Source organism: Corvus cornix, chromosome 2 (assembly GCF_000738735.6).
Source record: "Corvus cornix cornix isolate S_Up_H32 chromosome 2, ASM73873v5, whole genome shotgun sequence".
Lineage (NCBI taxonomy): Eukaryota > Metazoa > Chordata > Aves > Passeriformes > Corvidae > Corvus > Corvus cornix.
This window is the reverse complement of record NC_046333.1, coordinates 150,757,776-150,778,851: the sequence shown is the minus strand read 5'-3', so window position 1 is coordinate 150,778,851 and position 21,076 is coordinate 150,757,776. Positions and strand designations below refer to the sequence as shown.

The following is a 21,076-nucleotide window of genomic DNA, read 5'->3' as shown; positions in this document are numbered from 1 at the left end:
GTTGGATCACACAGAGGAGCCTTTGCACTTCTTGGAGAAATCTGATATCTTTTCGTTTTCCGGTTGTAAACCTGATTTTGGAGTACAGTGAGAATTGCAGCTGTAACAGAGAATCGTTCTCCTCAAATCCCCGCGACTAATTCTGAAGCATATGCTGTACATTTCCAGTTCTCACATTCATTCTCTTCCCAGACCTCCTGTGCTCTGATGATGCTTTTTTTGGGACAAGGAGTAGACTTTTTTCTTTGATTTCCCGTTCTTTTTTGTTGTCTTCTGGCTGGAACAGTGTTGGCTATGTTGTTTCTGTGTTAGCTGCCTCGCAGTCAGTCCTGTTCCAGTGCTTTGGGAGCAGAGTATCCTGCAGGCCCTGGCACTGGAGCAGCGTCAGCCTGGAGCCCAGTTTTTGGCAGTTTCACTGGGATAAGAGCAGTGCTGTAGTAAAGGCATTAAACAAAAAGTTCACTTGAAAAGAGAAACATTTGGGAATTCATATTGAAGTATTTAATGCAAATGTTAGTGTAGGAGTGAAGTGATATTGCAGCGTCCCTTTAAAATTCACATTCCTTTGGCATTAAATTGCTTGATATATTTTTTTTCCCCCTCGTGGATTAATTGGAAAAGTCCTACATTCCTCGAAGCTAATCTGCCTTTGTCGTCTCTGGTTCTGTTAAACCTGGGTAAGGTCAGGAGTGCAACTGGATTTGGGCCAGAAAATATTAAATGTTACACAGTTATTTGGAACAGTTTGTTATCTCACTGATGTTGTCCACGTCCAGAGTTCCACCGCTTCCTTTCTCTGCCTGGCCCTTTTTTTGTTACCCTTGAAATCAGGCTGTTACCTTACCCCCCTTTGTGGGAACACCTTTGTGGTGTGATTTGTGGATGGGGAACACAGCCCTTGGGTTTCTTAAAGCAGGGTTTGTGGCTAAGATTCTGTACAGAATGTGTGTGTGTCGAGATCGATCCGTGCAGGAAATTTAATGGTCCTAAAATCTGGGATCCTGTTAACAGAACAAAAAGGGAAGAGGCACTGGTTGCTGGAAAAATTGCCTCTCACAGGACTGTAAAACTCTACAGGCAACTCAGCAAGAGAAAAACAGTTCTGAAATTAATTTGTCTTTTGTGCTATTATGTCTTAAATGCAGTTTTCGTGGAACATGGCTGGGATTTATGTTTGTGTTGGTTGACCTTTTATTTTGCAGGAAGGTTAAAATGTATACATGAAAGGAAAATGACACAGTGCTTATTTGTCAAAAGCTCTAAGCTTTTTTTGGCCTCAGCCTTGGGTATTATTAAAGGTACTAAGCATGTGTAGTGACACAGCAATCAACTAGTAGCCTGTTGGAATACTTCATCCAGAAAGGAATATTCTTAGAATAGCGCTCATGTCTTGAATGTGTAATTTGCTGAAATAGCTTTAAAAATTCTTTCAAGATATCTAGTGATGTGACTTTGCTTCAGACTTTGTTGTGGAAAGGGCTTTTTTTTTTGGTAATATAATGGTTTGCCATATGAGTAATAGTTGAATGGGGGATCTCAGTATTATGAACTCCACCAAGCTAATAGATATTTTGGGGAGGATGACAGGAGGAGAGAAAAGCAGGAGTGCTCTCTAGAGATTAAGTAGTACAAGAGGTGGCTTTAATGGTTTAGGAAATTATCTTCTGCTTTTTTTATGCATCTGTGAATGTGGTGGTTTGGAGGTTTTTTCCTCCACTAGGAGGGTAACTCAAAAATCAATAATTTATTTCTTGCCATTTGTATAACAAAATGATCTTTTTTTTTTTTTCCCCTGGTAGGGACTGCTGTGTGTAGTAGAATGGTCTTTATTTTGATATAATTTGTAATAACAATACAGGCTTTTCCCATTCATTTTACATCTTTTAAGATTTATGGAAAAGTCCTTTTCCCTATGAAAAAGAACCTTCTGTCTTCTCAGAGCATAGTTTTGAAGAATATTGGTAACTATAAGTAGGTTGTAATTTTGCTATTAAATCTCTGTAAAAACATACAAGATTCGAATAGTCTCATGTGGTTTTATTTATCTTAAATTGGACCTTTGTACCTTTACGTTTTATGTAGATTATTGCCTAAAGTGTATTTTCACATTCTGGATAAATGCCAGTAAATGGGCAGGAGGCAGTTTAAAAGGACACTCTCGTACTGGATTCATATTCCAGATCTCTTTCCTCGTGTGACTGATATTTAGCTCCATCAGATGTGGATTCCAGACTAAAGGTGTGTTTCCTCTTGTCTCGTGTTAGGGTAATAGTAAAGTTTCAAGTACCACTGAAAACATGGACATACTGACTTAATTTCTTGAGAAGGTTTTGATTAGAGGTCAGAATTTTAAAAACTGCAACGAAGAAATCCTTACTGCATCACTTTAAGTCCTTGTATGGAATAAGAGCAGAAATGATGGAGAAACCTTCTGGAAGGCAATTTAGAATGCATTTATTTAGCACCTGAACTACAGTGATCCTTGTCTCCTTGAATGGTAACTTTTGCAGGATAGTTGTGTGCTAAAAGCTGTCTTTCTAATTCTAAGTGTGGAAAAAACCCAAACCTAGAACCTTGATGCAGATTACTGCAAGAGCAGAGTTTGTTGATTGTTCGCGATTTCAGGTGAATCTCTTGGTTTGTTTATAATGCCACTTAAAAGCCTTGAAAGTTGTGTGTTCTACCAGTGTTCAGTGAATGGGGTTTATTGTGTCTGTTACAAAGACATGAAGCTGAAAGAATGGGAAATTAAGTGGAAAACATGGTATCCATATAGATACCTGGTTTTAAATAGGGTTTTTTGGGTGTGGGAGAGGAAGAACTTCTGTGGAGATAGAGTAGATCTTTCTGAAAGCTTTCATCCTTATGTCCTGCTCTCCATATTCAGGCAGTGCTTGATGGCTAATATGAAAAACTGTTGAAGAAAGTGGTTATTTAGGGGCTGAACAGTTTAAAAACTTGCAAGTTTGGGTTTGTAGGTTTAAATTTTTATGTTCTCTGTCCCATTCCTATATAACGTCTGTGTTCTTTCCACCATGTAAGCTTCCAAAATAGGAGTTTGTTGCTTGTTCAGCATTGTGTTCCTGGTGCTGGGATCCAAATCTTGCATTTGGGTAGACTTCTGAGTGTTAGGGCTTTTATTTAAAAAAACCCCACAAAAATATAATCAAACAACCAAAAGCACAAAAAACTTCGTGTGGCTTTACCTGGTTTTCTGGATTTGTATTAAAGCAGGTGCAAAAGAGACAGCTGTGATTACCCAGGTGTGTGGTAGCTTTCCAAGCACCTCCATGCAAATTTTAGCAGTTCGTGCACCTTTCAGCACATCAGAGGGATGTGTTCTTGGAGGGAGTTGACTCAGGGAGTTGTGTGTGGAAGAAAAAGTTTCAGAGGCGGCAGAAGAACCACAGAAACTGATTCTCTTTGGCTCTGACAGTGCTTGAAACGTAGAGATGCAGCTCAGTGGTGGTGTCAGTGGTTCAAGAATTGAGAAGAAAATGGAGAATAGTTTCTGAAATCTGGTTTACAGGGTTTGAATGCAACTTCTGTCAAGTGAAAATCAGAATGGAAGAGGTAATTAACAAATGATGAAGGCAACAGGCTTTGTTAGAGAACGTCTGATTCACTTGCATTAGTGTGAATTTTGGCTGCATTTAAATGTTCTTCAGCTCTGCAACTGTCCATGGCTGAACTGGAAAAACTCTCCTGGTTTGGATTTCGTTTCTTGCCTATGGCTTCAAGACTTTTTTCTGCCATCTGATTTTCTGCATCATCCCTCTGCCTCTTTTTATGATGTTCAGTGCAGAAGGGGCATATGGAAGAACTTTAAAGTAGTTTTGGTTAGCTTCCTGTTGCATGGAAGCATTACTTCTTGTTTTTCTTCTGGGAAGGTGACCTCAAGCACTCAGCTCTGTTTCATTTTGCTGCAGGGTTCCAACTTGGTAAGAGTGTAATATAGGTCAGTTTAGAGTTAATCCCTCTAATGCTGACCCTTTCCCTGCCCATGGAACTGTAATTTAACTCATTTCAAGATCCCAGACTAATTTCCTTGCTTTTGCCCAGAAGTGTGTAAGCAAAACCTGTGCGTCAGTGTCCTGCAGCCACTACTGTCGTTCCAGCTATGTTGAACAATAAATTTGGAAACATTTAGCCTGTGTATGTGTCAAGAGTCCTTAAATGAGGCACTTGCTGTCTTTGCAGAGATAGAAGTGACTGAGCTGAAGCTGTTCCACAGCTTGGGACAGCGAGAAAGGGGTCAGAGGACTCTGCTGATTCTGAACTGCTCCCGCTTCCTGCTGCCATGCTCGGACCTTGCATTGTTTACCCACACATAAAAATGTGCGATTCCTGCTTTTGTTTTATTTTGGTTTGGAGGAGGGGAGAGGGAGAAGACTATCTGAGCCTCTAAAGTGTCTTTGGAACGCAGAGATAATTTTTTCCTGTAGTCCCATTGAAGTTTGTAGGAAGGATTTGAAGCAGCAGATTTTTTCCCCCCCTTTTTCTTTTCTTTTTTCCTATTTTCTTGCTGCAAATGATTAGGTTTCAAGGGGATACCAGAAGTTTAATTTAGGAGAGGCTCAGAATGAATTAAATGATGTATTTTGCAGCTGTGAATGCACCTCTTTAACCAGGTATCCACTTCTTTTCCAGGCCTTAAGCACACCTGGAATCTTTACTGATACAATCCATGGGATGTACAGTAGCCAGTAAGGTCTCTGCTCCATTAGCATTTAATAGGTAATTTTCTAGCAGTGCATCCAAGGTTACTTCTATTGAAGGTACTGGTGAGAGACTTAGAAATCCCAATGTCTGAGTTACATCCAGTGGTGGAGATTTACATCAATCAATACCTGTTTTATCCCGTCTGTTGTAGGTTTTATGTTCAGCATGAATGCTGAGGCAAGTTTGTTCCCAGTAATACTCTGCAGCTTTGAGATTCAGAAATTCTGTGATCTTCAAAAGAGAATTTCCTCTTACTGATTTCAGGCAATCTTTTAAATTCTTTTTCTGTGAAAGATAGTGCGAAAACATGAAATCTGCCACCATTTTCCTATTTGCACACAGGTACCTGTTCTTGATTTCTTTTTCTTTGGAATTGGGCAGTTCCAATCTTTCTGTCTTCAGAGGGGAAAATAGTCTATGTTCTGGGTTAGTATGCTGGAATTTTTATTGCCTGCTTTTGTTCAAGTAAAGGTTAATACAGAAAGAAGAAAAATAAAGTTAGTGTTTAAAAGAGTACGGTTCTTTTTTATTTTTGGTTAACCAACCAAGTTGTTTACCAGTATTTCTCCCTGCTGTTTCTAATACACTTTTCAAGTACAAATTCCTTTTGCTGGCGGCTGAATGCTCTTGTGGTTCTTTTATGCCTGAGTGTACCTCAGATTTTAGCAGTCTCCTCCTCCATCTCCTTTGCTGCTTTACGGATGCTCTTGTAGTGGAAGCTGTTTACAGGCGGAGGTAATTGTTCACAATGGATTTCACAGTCTAGGCACAAAAGGGATGTGTAACAGGGACCTTTGTCATTCAGTTGGTGGAACTAAGTTTTTGTAAAGAGGTGAACTTCATACTTTATTGTATAAGTCCTATCCTCTCTTTCTTCACCCTTTTCCCTCACCAAGTTCCAGAACTTGGTGAAGGTGTTCTTGTATTTTTGCCACTGTCTAGGACCCTTCATGCATGGTAATGCTGGTTTTGTCCGCCAGTGGTGCAGAGAGGTGGGAACCACCGACACAGCCGCAGTGTCAAAAGTTGAGATGATTTTATTTCTCCTCCTGTGGCAGCTTCTTTTCCTTTCAATGGCAGAACCAATTCAGCTGCTGTGCTGTTGTTTATTCCCCTTTAATATAAGGGCAGTGAACCTGGCACAAAACCACCTCAGTTCTGAGGTGCTTCCTGTGGAGGGTTTGAAGTGCCCATCACAAGGAGAAGCAGAAACAATGGTGTTGGATCCAAGTTGTTGATTTAAGGTGCCATCTTACAGCTTGGAGTGAACCATGGCATGGCCATTGCAGTTAATTCATGTTTGTCGGTGTGCTCGTTACCCCTCCTCATGCCTGACTCAGAACTGCATTTGCTAAATAAAATACATTTTGTTTTACAGGTATGGCAGAAAAAGGGCTGATAAATAATATGTACATACAATTGTACCTCCCGAGTAATGAGCCACAAGTTGGAGAGTTTTAATCTCTTGAGTTCCATTTTTAATTATATAAAAAACTATTTAATACTGTTACATTTTTAACTTGTTTTCCATTGCCAGCTTTCACCCAGGAAACCTTCACAGACTGCTGACATGTGTTGGTCTCTCGCTCTCAGTGAATCTCTTTGCAAATGTTACAAATTACAGTTTCAGTTCTTACTCTGGTGTTAACAGCTCCATTATGGGAACACTGTTAATTAATGGCTAAAGAAGTAATTCTGAATTTTTATCAGCTCTCATTTTCTATTTCAGGCTTAAGCGCTATATCCTAGAGGCTTCTAGATTTCAGTTAGTTTATTAATTATCTTGTCATTTCCACTTCAGTTTGTATAAATCACAAAGCCAGCTGTTTTCTGCACTTCTTCAGCTCTACAGCCTCTGTTCCTACTCTGCGTTTAGTGCATTTTGAATTTTGTTGTTCAAATGTTCTGCTCAAAATCTGCTTTTAAAATCCTACAGGAGCTGAGTGAACTGGGGAGTGCAGGTGATTGATTGATTGATTGATGGGTGCTCAGTTTGTGATTAACCTTGTTCTGCTGGTGCAGGTAACAAAATGCTCTGCTGTGGTGTAGTGGGGGGGTAAATAATTTTTCTGCTAGATTCAGCACTGGTAGGTTTTAATTAAAATTCTGTGTTCAGTTTTGGGCACTGGACATCAAGAAAGGGTTTTCCTCTTTTGGATGCTTTTGGTAGTAGATGCCTGAGAATACAACATCCAAGAACTGAACAAATTAAGATGTTAAGACTACAGAGAGATAAGAAGTTATTCCCATGTGTTAGGCCACTATGAGGATGAAGATGATAAAGGATTAAAGGGACTAAAATGAGAATTAGTTGACTTAAATAATAGGACCAAAGACATGGGCTGCTACTTGGGGAGGAAGACATCTAATTCCAAGAATAACAAACCACTGAAATAGATTAGGGAAGGGATTCATCAAGAACAAATTAGACAGCAGTCAGAAAGGGGATGCTGTTCATTCCTACCTTAGGAGTGGCAGTTTGACAAGGTCACCTCTTGAATCCTGTCCAGCACTGATTTTAATGATGAGAACAGGTAAAGAATGTGGGGTTATTTGCAGAATTATGGTGATAATCAAAAGGTAGCTGACAGTAACCCCAGCAGCTGAGAGTTCTCCCTGAGCTCATGTGCTCTCTGTTATCTCTCCGATTGCCCCAGACTGGGCTGTGGAAGAGGGCTTCAGTGGATCGATGCCGCGTTTGTTCCTGCTGGGTCCCTCATGGACCGCTGAGGCGGCGCTCTGCCAGCACCCACGCGTGCACACAACCTCACCTTTGCAGGCAGTCGCGAACAGCCGCTCACACACACAGTCTGTGCATGAACGTTCTCTGCATGTGATTCCGAGGTGTTTAATGGCAACACACCCGAAGAGAGCAGAGGCAAGAAGAACCGCCAAACTGAAAGCCTGTGCCATTTTTATCCCGAAAACTCCCAAAGGCAGGCAGAGCATCCAAAACCTATAGTCTGAGGGCTAGGGGGCAGAGGCAAGGTTGAATGACATAACAGGGGCCAATGGGAAAAGGGATGGGAGGGGGGAGAGGACCAGCGACCAGCAGGATCTAGACAAAGAGAGAACTTTCTAGCACAGTGTTGTAAGGAGAGACCACTTTTAAGGCAACTTGGGGGGTGTAAAGTGGACTTAGCCACTGCAACACAGGGCAGCTTTGATGTGAATCTGTTGAAGGCAAAGGTCGTGTTTCCTTTGTGGAAGGCTGGAAAGGTCAGGGGGAGTAGACCTTTTCTGTAAATGAAACTGTAGTGTTCTACAGATGCAGATGTTACCTAGATATGGCTTGGAAAACAGAATTATAAACTGGTTATTGATGTTACCACAATTAGTTTAGTTGCTGTTTTGATCCAATTTCAAGGAGTAAAGCAGGTGAGACTTCTAAATTGTACAAACAAGTTGATAGAGTGGCCTTAGGATGACTTTTCTTATTTCTTTTAGTATTGTCCTTTAATTAATCATAGTATATTATTACCTATTAATAAGATGAGCTTTGTTTTCAGAATAATAGGAATTTCTGTTGACTCTTTCCTTTGTTTTTTTGTCAGTCTTTCACTCTTCAGTATAATTTGTATTTGATGTTTTACCACTAGGCTTTGTCTTAATCATAACTCACATGAATCTGTTTTAAATCAAGTCAGAATGTTTCTCAGCATTTTGCCATGGAAGGAACAAGTTGCTACTGACATTGGGAAGCAGAATTAAGTAATCTTTAGTGGAAATGTGTATGAAGACAAAATGTGGTAATCATGGCTGGCTGTACCTGGTACAGCTGCTGCTGAAAGCTGGGATTAATGGAGCTGCCTGCATTTGAGATGATCCTTAGGAAGGAGTAAATGCATGGATGTGGTAGCTTTTTAATCACTGTGTTAAAAATTAGAGGCAGAAGCTGTTGAAATTAACACTTCAGTGCTGCATCTGAGTCTTCATGGTGCCTTTAGGCTAAAAGGTGAAGCTAAGAGTGTGTGTCTGTGCAATGTGTGTGAACTTGTGTAAACTGCTGTGGTCTGGGGAAATAAATGTCATTTAAGAACCCCTGAATTGGTGTGGAAGTAAAGGGAAGCCTTTTCTTGTCATCTGCATTAAAACCTGTTTCATCAGTTCTAAAAACACATAGACTAGGTACCAACTCTTCATTATCAGGAAAATAATAATTTCAGATTTACTTGGTTTTTTTGTTTAGGATTGCCTTTGTAAATTGTGGGATTTCGACTGGTGGCTTGGGGAAATCTCCTCCAAGGAGGATTGCAGTTACTATACTCTTCAGTGCATATGCACAGAAACTGTTTTGCACGTATTAATCAATGGTTGTCAGGAAAAATCAATCAATTTCCATAAGTGAATAATACTGTTTTTATTTTGCCCATGTATTTTGATGGTGCAGTTTGAGGATTGAAGTTTATAAGAGAAACAGTGGAAAAAAAAGTATATGGGATGTGGTTCTCTGGGGGAATATTCTGACCCGGTCTCTTCTTGAACACTTTGTGAATATTAGATTGAGTTTAATATCTCTGTTTTTTGAGTGGTGGATGGAAAAAAATATCGGTCAGAACCTCTGTAAAACTTAGTCAAAGAATGGAGTTAAAAGGAGGAGTGGGATGTAAGACTGAATTCACTGCTGTTCCATTTCCTGCCTGGAGTTCCTGACAGTATTTCATTTGTATAAGAAATTGAGCTTTGGTACTGTGAAAATTTGCTATCTACATGAATTTATTAAACAACCAAGTGAATATTTTTAGAAGATTAGGTCCCTTTAGAGGAAGCTGGTGTGCAGTGCATATGATTAATCCTTGGCTGGAGATTTAAACGAAGTGAAAGTTTAGTTGTGTCATAGGCCCCAAGCCCCTGCTCATTCAGCTCAGTGAAGGGAGGGTTTCTTTGTGTGACGGCAGCACTGCTCGTCTCACGCTGTTCCAGGGCTTCCAACAGCCAGTGTTGGGCCTTGCTCTCCTTTCATCAGGAGAGGAGAGGGAATTCTTCAAGACAGGAGTGTGTAATGTTGGCTTCATTGTACAACTGAATCAGCTTTTTCTTCTCGTAAAGGCAAACAAAACCTTTAAACTGTTTCACAATCTGAAGAGAGTATTGAACAGAGCTTCCCTTCCTAGGAAACAGATTTTGGAATTCTGTAATCTATTTATCTGTGTGACTTTTTGGTGTTAAATGGGAATTGCATTGAAGTTCTCTCTTTCAAAAGCCTTTGTTACCTCTGTTGAAATAGATACTGAGCCCCAGTATTCTCAAGTGGAATAGGAACATTGGTCATATTATACTGAGGAAGAGATCATAGAGTGAAAGTACAAGAAGGGTGAGGACTGCACAAGTTGTGAAAATAAATGTACATAAAACACATTTCCTTTAATACCTTACTCTTGAAGTTGATAGAAGTAGAAAAACAAGGCAAGACCTTGTGGGCAGCTGGGTCTAGGTCAGTTTTGGAAAGGCAAAAGGTGAGTTAGAGAAAGGATTTGGAGCACAGTCAAAAGGAAGTGGGGAGGGGGAGAGTGGTGCCCATGTGCCTATAGTGTGAGTACTTAATGCACAGCTGTCACTTGAAATATGATCGTTTTTTGCACTGAGTCTGTGTTGCAGCAGTTTGAAGTGTTATGTTGAACTTGTGTTCTGTGTTGTTAAAGCTTTGTCTCTTTGGCTCATTTTTTCTGATTACTCATGTGAATAGGGAGTGATAGTAAGTATGGACTCTTTTTTTTTTTTTTGGTGTGTTTTTCATATCATATGGAATTGACATCTTACTGAAATTTGCACTTCTTTCTGCAGTTTAGCTATAGCAATCTAGTTAAAAGTTTCTGCAGAAGTACTAGTGGTGTAGCTTACAGTGGCCATTAGGGGACTGTCTTTTGGGGTGATGTGCTTAGGCTCTGTGTTTGGGTCCAGTGAGGTATCCAGGTTCTGCTTTATGGACTATATCCTTCTGGTGACCAAGCCACTAAGCAATGGCAAGATGAAATTAGTGCTTGTGTGCCAATTATCCTGAAGCAAGACTATTAAATGCTCACAGCATTGTCCATGCAAACACTGCTTTTGAGTCGGTCTAGAATTCAGTAACTGCCCTGACTGTTCTGGGGCTTCTCCTGAAGGCCAGTGGTCATTTGTTCACAGATTGCTCTCAGGGCTGTGTTGTAATTATTCTTTTGCATGGGTGTGTTTTTGGTGCTGCTGCTGAAAGTGCTCCAGGCAGGTCTGCTGTCCTCATTGCGTGAGGTGTAGAGGAGTAGTGAGATAATCTATGGTTTCGTGTATGTACAAGTTGGAAGGCACCCAAAAGGATCATTGAGTCTGCCTAAGGCTTGGTGCCATGACTGCTTCCTTGGGGAGCCTGTTCCAGTGACTGACCACCCTCCCTGTGAAGGACCTTTTCCTCATATCCAGTCTGAATTCCCCCTGATGCAGCTTCATCCCCTTTTTTTGTGTCCTATATAGGTATGTTCATCCAGTCTGTATTTTTTCAAAACACCTATGGAATGCTTCATTTCTATCTTGTTAAAAAACTAAAGCTTAGTTCCTTTCTGCTTCCTTAAAACAAGTGACTGGAGAGTAATTCCCTATGAACAGTGTACAGTTCCCTAATGGAAATTTGTTTGTGGTTGCTCAGTGACTGCCAAAGTTCACTTGATTCAGTTGTTTGTGCAAGATACAGGAGAGTACAGCTACAGGAATAATAACATTGCAGATAACTTGGCTATAGGCGTCTCATCTCTGCTAAAGAAGATATTACTTGTGCCCAGCAGTTGCTGTTCTCTTCTTTCCCTGCACTGACAGAGCTCTTCAAGTCTTTCCTGTCTTCTGTGATCTTTGTGGAGTTTTCCTTTGCCTCACTGTAGAGCCAAAGGGGCATCATCAGAGACCAGATTAAATGCTTTGTAAGGATAAAAACTTTGCATTGCATAAAATTGTTTATTTGCTTTCTTGCTGTGGATCAGAGTTAGGAGAGGGAAGTGAAACAAATAATGTTGGTCTTTAGTGGTCCATCTTTGGTTTTGTGGACATTAAGGTCATTGCTGTGTTGAAGTGGAGTGGAGAATCTGGGAAAGCATTGAAGGAGAGGTATTTGTGTGTGAAGAGAGTGAAGAGGACAAGTTTTCTTGAAAAGTGTGATCAAAGAGCTTTAAAGCTCACTGGAAACATGAGGAAGCTGAGGAAGGAGCTCCGTGCCTAGAAGATAAATTAAGATTTTTACTCCTGGATACTGGTAATTGTCTAATGGCTCAGTGGTGTGGTTGGGGAAGGAATCAAATTGGAAAGGGAATAGAATGATCCTGGAGGACAAAACTTAAAATTTCAGGCTTTGTATGTGGATGTTTAGATCTACAAGTAAATTGTCTTTTAATTACAATTACGTAGGATTCTGCATTGATTTTAAGAGAAGAATAAGGTATTACAGTGATAGGTAAAACAGAACAAAAAAAAAGAAGGAAGCAAAACTGGACCAAGTGGGTTATTTGCAGCTGGTTGGGAAAAGTCTTAAAAGGAATAGTTTTACACCACAAAAAATCATTAAATTTAACATTTAAATATTGTCACTTTACTTTACTTAAAACCTTTCCCATGTGGAAAAAGGTAGAGAAATTTCAAAAGCTGTGAAAAATCCCCCTCCCCTCTAATTTTTTCCCCCTGAGCAGATGTACTCGTTTGTTTTTTTTTTTTACTTTAAAGAAACCATTTTGTAAGATAAGTAAGTTTTTTGTTTGTTTGTTTTTTTTTTACAAAAAGTTGAAATAAAAGCACAAATCTTCAACCCAAACCATTTTTTACATTTAATCTCCTTTTGACCACTTTAGAAGCTTTCAGCGTTTTATCCCTATTAGGAGGAGACTAATTGGTGTTTTAAGAAGTGTTGAAATTGGTTGGACTTGAGTTTAGCATAGGAGAGTTCTTGTCACCACTTGCTTCCTAAGTAATTGATGAATGAAGTAAATCAATAAGTAACCAGTGAAAACAAATACAGGGAAGGTATGTCTGGAAATGGCTGTTGGTGTAAGGGGGAAGAGATGATCAGTGTTTGGATTGTCCTGAATACCTTACTCGTAGCAGCTAATGAGCAAACGAGAGGCCCTTTATCTGTCCTCTGGGATTGCCTTCCAACATCAAATCAAATCACAGTGCCATGCATTTGTACACTGAATTTTACACACATGGGTGATTCTATTGAAAATCAGTGGGAGAATTTGTGTGGAAAATTTAACATGCCTGTAAGTGTTTGCATTATTGATGCCTCAGCAATTAAAATAATATTTTTCTACTATTTGGTGCTTTTTTGCTGCTGCATGTAAGTCCCATGGTATTACACACACAATTATTTTAACAAATGTTTTGAGGGTGCTACTGATGTAACTTCCCAGAGCAGGGAAAGGTCATTACTACTGGCCTTGGAAATGAAAAGTAGCTTTTGCCTTATCAGAAAACATCTTTAGTTAAATCAACAAGTGCACGGGTTTCTCAGTGTGAGAAATAGTCTAATGAGCAATTTGCCTTTTCATAAAGGACTTGATATCATTCCCATTGTGTTAATCATTGGTGTTTTTACAAATTGTCCCAAATCATGACTAATTCCATAGAAATGTTCAGAGCAGACGTGATTCTGGGGAATGCTGTCGTTTGCCACTCAGTCTGGCAGAGATGGTGGGACAATCTGACTTAGCAGATTCTGTGTTAACCATAAATCAGTATTTGGAGGCAGTGCCATTCATCTTATGTAGCACCATAAGAGCAGCCCAGGTTCCCGCTGATTTTTTTTCTCCATGGTGTGGATGTATGTTTCAGGTAAATGTCTGTGACTCTTTTTTTCTGGTTTTCATGTTGAAATTAAAAATTAAATTACTTTTCTTCCACCACCAGTTTATTACAGCTTAGATGGAAACTTAAACTGTGCTAATTTGAACTTTTTATGTTACGTTATGTCATGAGATTCTTTTGTGGATATCTTTTGGTGGCCTTTACGTGTGTGGAAAATTAAGTATCTAAGATGAATAAAGTTTGGGAAACAGTTCTTAGAAATCTAATTTTAAGTGCATAATATATAAGCTTGGGCTTTCTAGTGGTACTACCTTTGTCCCTATAGTATATATTTGTTTGAAAGGGAAAGAAGAAAAACAACTAGCAAAGTAGTAACCTCAACTCTCTACATTACTTGGCTCTGGGTTTCTTTTAGGTCAATTGTTTCCTTTTAAGAAACAAACCCACAACTTTCTGTGTATTATGTCTGTATTGAGCAATATCTGTATATATTTGTTACTTCAGCTGAGAACTGGCTTGGCTGCCCTGTGATGCACATACCCTGAGGAAATAAATGCTTTTCACTAGTTCCTCCCACACACTTTTTATTTTCCAGGGAAGCACTTTCTAATTCTAGATCTGGATGCTGCTAATGTTTTGAATCACTCATCAGGGTTTTCAGCGCTCACTTGTTTTTGCCATTAAATGTATATTATCAGTAATAAAGGTTCATTTCAGAATCCTTTAACCCTTCTCCTCCTTCAAAATAACAAATCCATATAACTAGGGAAATTTTTAGTTTGCTTTCATGGGACCAACAGGATTTCAGGCAACTTGCTTTGTAAGATGTCTGTTTTGAGTTCAAATATAAGTCCCTGGCTTCTACTTATACAAACTTCTTCTGTGTTCTGTTCTAGGTTGGGTTTTTTTTTTCTTTTCCTAAGGATTTCCAGCTAAATAATCTGCACTTGTAAAATAGGATATGTTCTGCAGCTGGTTCCTTAGGGAGGTTATCTTGTCTTCATAACAAGAATATCAGTTAATTTGCTCTTAAGTTTTTTTGGATGTTTGAGTATTTTGACATTAGTTAAGAAAATATCCTAATGAATTCTAAATGTTTGTTTCAGATTGCATGTTTCATCCTGTATTGAGCACCTGCTGCTGAGAGCTGGAAAGTCTACTTAGGGTATGTACAACAGCTAATGATTTCAATTTCACACAGAGGTTATTCTGGGTAAAGCAGGTCAAGATGAGATGTTGTTGTTCTTTCCTTGTAATTATTGTTGAAAATCCTGATTGTTAAACAGTGGGTGTTAAAACAGAATTTTTTTTTTTTTTTTTTTTTCTCCTGAGCCTCCTGGAACTGGCTTTTCTCTGACAGCCTGTTCATGGTCCTTCCATTCAGCCTGAGGGTACAGAGGTGGGCAGACCTGTGCAGCAGTTAATTTATGGTGCGTGGGAGGAGTTTGTAAGGTGTTTTATCACCTGCCAAAGTCCCTTGGCTGAAAATTGTCTGGCCAGTCCCATGTGCTGCCTTTTGAAGCAACATACTAGTAATTCTCTGTTCTCATGTTCTGCTTTTATGTAGTACAGAAAAAATGGGTCTTAATAAAGTAAAATCTTTGCTGTAGGGGCACTTGGCCTAGTCTGAAGAAGTTTAACTGAAAGCAGGAATAGAGAAGTTACAGTCACAGTATTCTTTGTACTATAGGAATTTATTTCTGTTCTGCATATTTTTTGATTCCTTTTGACCCCACCCCTCCCAGGGTGGATGTTTATACTTGCAAACTTAAGTTTTACTCCTTAGTATAGTTGGTATTTCTAACTTCTGCCTTTATTGCTGCTCATATAGATGGATGTTTGGAATATTCTTACGTTTGTGTGCGGCTAGAATAACTTGTTGGATCCTTATTTTTTCTTTGTGGTTTGGTTCCCCCCCCCCCTTCTGCAACCTTCCCTGTGGTTGGTGGTTTGGGAACCTGTATTAAATTACTGGGGTTTTTTTTCCTATTGCTTAGGCACTGGCAGGTAGCAAAATTCATCTCCTGCTACTTCAAGAGCACTTTTGAATCTAACTTGTGCTTGTGGTTACCCTTATTTAAAACTTTGACAGCACCTGCTTTAGAGTCGTTAATGTTCTTGCCTGGACTGTGATACACTTGAGAACAAAGGAGATGTGGCTGCTTGCATTTCACATGGAGCAGGCCCCTAATAGGACTTCAGGCTGTGATCTTGTATCCATATTTTCATCTTCAGGAATCAGTAGAGGGTCATTTAATGTTTCCTGACCATCTAAATTTGCAGGGGTAGGTATCTTTATTCTTCAGTAGCTTACTTCTGGATGTCGTCAGCCTTTTTAAAACTTCAGTTTTCAAGTTTATGGTGAATAATTGCTTCTCCTTTCCAATTTCTCCCTTCCCTTTTCTGGTATGGGATAATGTTTGTTTATATTACGCAGTTAGTTTTTTCCAAGGAATTCCGTCTACTCTCATCACTCCGAAAGACAAGTCTGAATGGTTTAAAAAATAGTAGTATTCTGTTTTGTCACTTAAATGGGAAAAAACCCAAAGTATTTCAGTTGGAACCAGTACTGATATTTTTATCAGTTAAAACCAAAATTTGTAGCCTTATGCCTCATGTTCATTCTGACTTATGATTCAGATGGAAACCCAGACACTTGAAAAATATTTCCTCGACATGGAAAACTAATAGTGTGGAAAATCCAGAAAACAAGGAGTTGGGGGGGTGGGAGCAAAGCATTTTATCGTATATAAAGGTGTGCAAATCAGATCTGTGATTTCAGGGGGTTTTAAATGCTTCCTTTAATTTTGTTTGACCTTTTGAAAGGAACAGCTCTGACTGTTGTGATGTCACAAGCGAAAAAGTGCACTTGTATGTTTTGTGAACTGAAGCCATTTGCTCCCTGGAGTACATGGTTCCAAGTGAGTCATATCCTGGTAAAACCATGACAACAAAGTATTTATGGGTTTGTTAGGTAAATATCTTGCAGTACCTGCCTAGATAAGACTTTATAGAAAACCAGCTCAGTGAATAATAAGGTTGTGAAATATAACGTAGAGTAAGAGGAAACAGTGAAAAATTATAGATGTAAATTGCAAGTACTTCTGACTTGTCAGGTTTACATTGAAGTCTGTGTTTTTTGGTTTTTTTTTCTGGCTGAGGATTTGGTAGGAGGAAGGAATTAGTGCTACTTGCTCTTTGAAAGTAGTATTGTATATGCAAATACTGAAATGACAGTTTCAGTGGAAGTGACAAAAAATGTACTGCTTTATAAACTGTTACTTTTTGTATTCTTATTGCAAAAAGTCAAGCTGTTCCTTGGACCATGAAAGTCTTTTCATTATGTGATCACATGCTTTGTTCACAGAATCACGATCTGTTTACTCCCAAAATACCCTGTCTATTCATGGCAGTCTTCAAGCCCTCCTCTTACAGGATGGAGTTTTCCTGTTAAGTGTGCTGTGGTAGTACTGCCTTCACCCATTCATCTTATGGCTTTATTAGTATTTGTACTGGATGGAGTCACAGAACTTAAGATGAAAGGTTTCAGCTTTGGGTCTGTGCTCTGACATGCCTGCTTTTGTTGTAGCATTTAAAATTTGCACTCAGAGCAGATCTCTTGCTGATTTGAACAGCACCTGAAATCACTTGGCAGTTCTGTGTTTAACTTCCCAGGTAGCAAGGCATAAAAGAAAGCAGGAAACTTGACAAAATGACTCTGCTAACATCATCCAAAATCCCTGAATGCCTGGAGAAAAGGAGGCTCAGGGGGGACCTTATTGCTCTCTCCAACTCCCTGACAGGAGGGTGTAGCCAGGTGGGGTCAGTTTCTTCTCCCAGGTAACAAGGGACAGGATGAGAGGAAATGGCCTCAAATTGCATCAAGGGCAGTTTAGATTATGTATTAGGAAAAATGCCTTCACCAAAAGAGTGGTTAAGCATTGGAACAGGCTGCCCAGGGAAGCGGTTGAATTCCCATCCCTGGAAATATTCAAAAGATGTGTAGATGTGACACTTGGTGACATGGTTTAGCAGTGGCCTTGGCAGGGTTGGTTGATGCTTGGACTCAATGGTCTTAGAGATCTTTTCCAACCAAAATAATTCTATGATTCTCAATTAGTGAGTGCAGAAGATACATTATCAATAGGAAGAGATTATAAGCAGCAGTTCTGTTTAGCTTTATAATTCTGACTTATTCCTCAGGCCAGTGTTTGAGCAGGGAATTGGTGCAGGCATTCTGTAGATAAAAGTAGGTGTAATTTTATGTCTACTTATTGTGTGATTTCAAAGATGCTGGTCAGCCACTGACAGTAGGTGCAGCAGCACTTCCACCTAAGGGGCAGCTTCCAAAGGATGTTCTCTGGATTGTATCTCTACTGCAAACACTTCAGGTGCTTTCCAACTTCACGGTTTTATTTCAGGTGGAATTAAACTCGTATTGGATGAGAAATCTTGTTGTATCCAGCATAACACTTGTTTAAATACAGTATTGCAGATAGAGAAATTAATGTTCCTTTTTATCTTTTATGGTTAGAAATATTTTCCTAGTGAAATCTCAAAGATTGGGGTTCTTTATGTAGTTTGGATGTTATGCATGTTTTAATTTTGTTTTAATACATTCGGGGCTTTTTTCTTGATACAAGATTCGTTTCAGAAGATTTCAGTTGGCACTTTAAGGTGTAAAGAACAACCACTCTCTTTTCAAGTATAAAGCTAATTAATGGATGTTGCTCCTTGCCAGTAAGACCTACATGCTTATAGCTCCTCCTGGCTTCTGGAAGTGGAATTTTGCTGGGCGTCCTGACTGGTTTGTTATTCTGGACTTCTGGGTCATTGCAGAGAGATTTACTTTGCCACCAAGGTTATGATAAACTTCAGCTTCTTCCAGGCAGGCTAGGCTCACACGTGTGCGAGTTCAGTACAGAACATCCTCTTCTCTCAGGCTGGGCCCTTCCAAGGGCTCTGTGCTCTGTCTGTGCTGATAGGCACCACCAGGGTTTTCAGAGCAATGAGTGTGGATGTAAGGAACACAAACCACTCCATGTGGTGCCTGACGCCTTTCTGAGCTCTGTCCTGGCTTTTGCTTGGAAAATAGCTGATACTCCTCAGCCTGTCCCCAGAGCAACTGTTGTCTCTTACAGGGAAGTAAGTGGGCTTGGGGAAATAAATTTCAGTGTTTGGGGTATTCTCCTTCATTGTCTCATCCCTCCGTGGAGTTCAATAAAACTTCAGCCTGCCTGGAGTATCTTGGAATATGTTATCGAGGTAGAATGAAGTAGAGTTTGTCTTCCCTCTGAAGGTGCCAAAGGTCTTCTGTATACCAAACAAAATATTTGTTTTGGTTGTTAGCCCTCTGGTAAATGTGAATAGGGAAACATCAAGCAGAAAACAGTCTGACTCTGTAAATAGTACTGCTTTGTAATGCAGCTTGGATGGGCCTGTAGCAGCACATTCTGATGATGCCAGGGATAGCCATACAGTGCTGGTGCTGCTCCTTTCCAGGCTGTTTGAATGGCAGATTTAAATAATGATATTCTAGTTAATATTTGAAGTAAAGTTTGTAGCTCTGCTTCTTTGAGAACACATAGCTTGCTCAGTGGTAATGTATAGTTGGCCTTTGATCCTGCATCTTGGTTAATGGGCTATAGTCTGTACTGGCTGTTATTTACTGCAGGAAATGCACAAAAATGTTTAACATTGGCCTAGGAAAGTTTCTAAAACAGCAGGGTATTCTGAATCTTTGAACAAAACCATTCTTGTACAAAATAATCAATGATAATGTGCTCCTCACTGCTAGGTGGTAGATTTCTTAACTTTCCAGTATGTCTGGATTTCAGATGCTTAATGAATCAACTCCCTATCAGTCTTGCTCATCCAAGTATGTTACCTTGATTTTGTAAAAAGAAAACCTGAAGAGAATTTTCTGAAAACACAAAAAGACCAAAATTCAAACCAGATGGATTCAAAGCTTTTCAAGGCTTCAAAATTTCATTTTTACCTGTAAAACTGAGTGAGGCTTTCCAGTCTTCCTGTTCTCTTTAATGGCAGTGTTTGTTACTGGTGTAGCATCTTGAGTTGTAGTTACAGGACACGTTATAATGAGTGTCCTTACAAGAGAAGGAACATTAGAGGATACAAACGTACTGACCTGTCATAAAATATTTGGGGAAAAAAAACCAAAAAAGGCTAGCTTGATAGGCAGCAGGATCAGCAAGTGACAGCCCAGGGGCTGCTAAGGTTGGTTTGTGTGTGCTGTGGTAAGGGAAGGATCTGGGTTATTTCCTGGCAGACATTCATGGAGAACTTCCTCTGAAGGGAAGCAGGCTCAAGTGCACTTCCTGAAGTGTGTTTTAATTAATGCCTCAGAGGCAGGGAATTTCACTCCTGGTATTTTACCCTAGCCCTTATCAGCACTGTACAAAGTAAAACCATTACTTGTCTCCCTCCTGTTTGGCACACCCTGTTGACAAGTACCAACATAAAACTGCTTTTATATTTATTTTCCCCCTTATCTCAGTAGTCTCATTAGAATCACAAAATACTCAAGTTTGAAGGAACGCACAAGGATCATCTAGTCCAACTCTAAAGTGAATGGCCCATATGGGGATCAAACCCACAACCTTGGTTTTATCAGTATCAAACCCTGACCAACTGAGCCAATAGTCCTTGTTCCCTTTTGATTTACTAAACCCTTTCTGTTTTCTCTGGTATTACTGTCTTGCTCATAATCTCATTTTGTTCATGCAATGTTGGTTATTCTTGCTTAGTTTTAAAGCTGATGGAAAACCATGGGATGATGCTGGAAGCCTGTGATGTGACTCCTTTCCTTCTCGTGAGTTTCTAAAACTCATCAGTTATTTGTGAACACCCAGTGTAAAATGTTTCAAATCAGCCTGATTCCCCTTCATGCATGGATGCCTGTAGATAATTTGGTTTGGTTATTCTCTATTCCTTTGAGACATTGCATAGGTCTTCCTGATGCATCACAATTCCTTAGATGCCAATTTCTTTTGAAACTACTGCATTTTTGAAAGAATGCAGTGTTTTCATGTGCTTGAGTTTCATGAAATCCATTTTCAATAACAAGAATTAGAATTTTTTTTTTTTATGCTTTTGTGTCCTGCCTACACTTACTGCTGTCTTGGGTATAGAGTAGGACTATGAAAAGTGATTTCTTTTATTTCTTTTTGACCAGTAGCTGTGTATCAGTACTTTCTTTTCCAGGCAAGAAGTAAAGCAGACAACTTGAATTCCCTGACAAGAATCCAGACAAATGCAGCTTGGGCAGCATTTTTTTATTAAGAAGGAGGAAGAATGCACAAGGAGACAGTAAGAGTCTATAACCGCACCTGAAAATGAATGCGTTAAATGAGATGAAAGCTTCTGTACCAAGAGGGAGCCTTGATCACCTAGCAGGAGTTAATAGCTGTTCCAGGTGCCACTGAAATGCTGCCCTTTAACAACAAGTGGAAGGTTTATTGTTAACAGTCCACTCCCAGCTGTGTTTTGGAAGGTGCAGTCTTTAAATTGCTAACCAGGTTTCCCATTAAAAAAAAGGTCATTTCTTATTTTAGTATTTAGATTGTGCAGAGCA

At 39.5% G+C, this 21,076-nt stretch overlaps 1 protein-coding gene across 3 annotated transcripts in view; it reads left to right on the top strand.

The window, feature by feature from the left end:
* The window catches only part of PTK2 (protein tyrosine kinase 2), a 193,944-nt gene that overhangs the window by 931 nt on the left and 171,937 nt on the right, over positions 1 to 21,076 (top strand). For 2 of the 3 annotated variants that reach the window (XM_039548588.1, XM_039548587.1), the window contains exon 2: positions 14,589 to 14,647. The exons of the other annotated variant lie outside the window; for it this stretch is intronic. The gene's annotated coding sequence lies outside the window, so the exon portion shown is untranslated. The remainder of the gene's footprint in view (positions 1 to 14,588; positions 14,648 to 21,076) is intronic. 3 annotated transcript variants of the gene reach the window in all.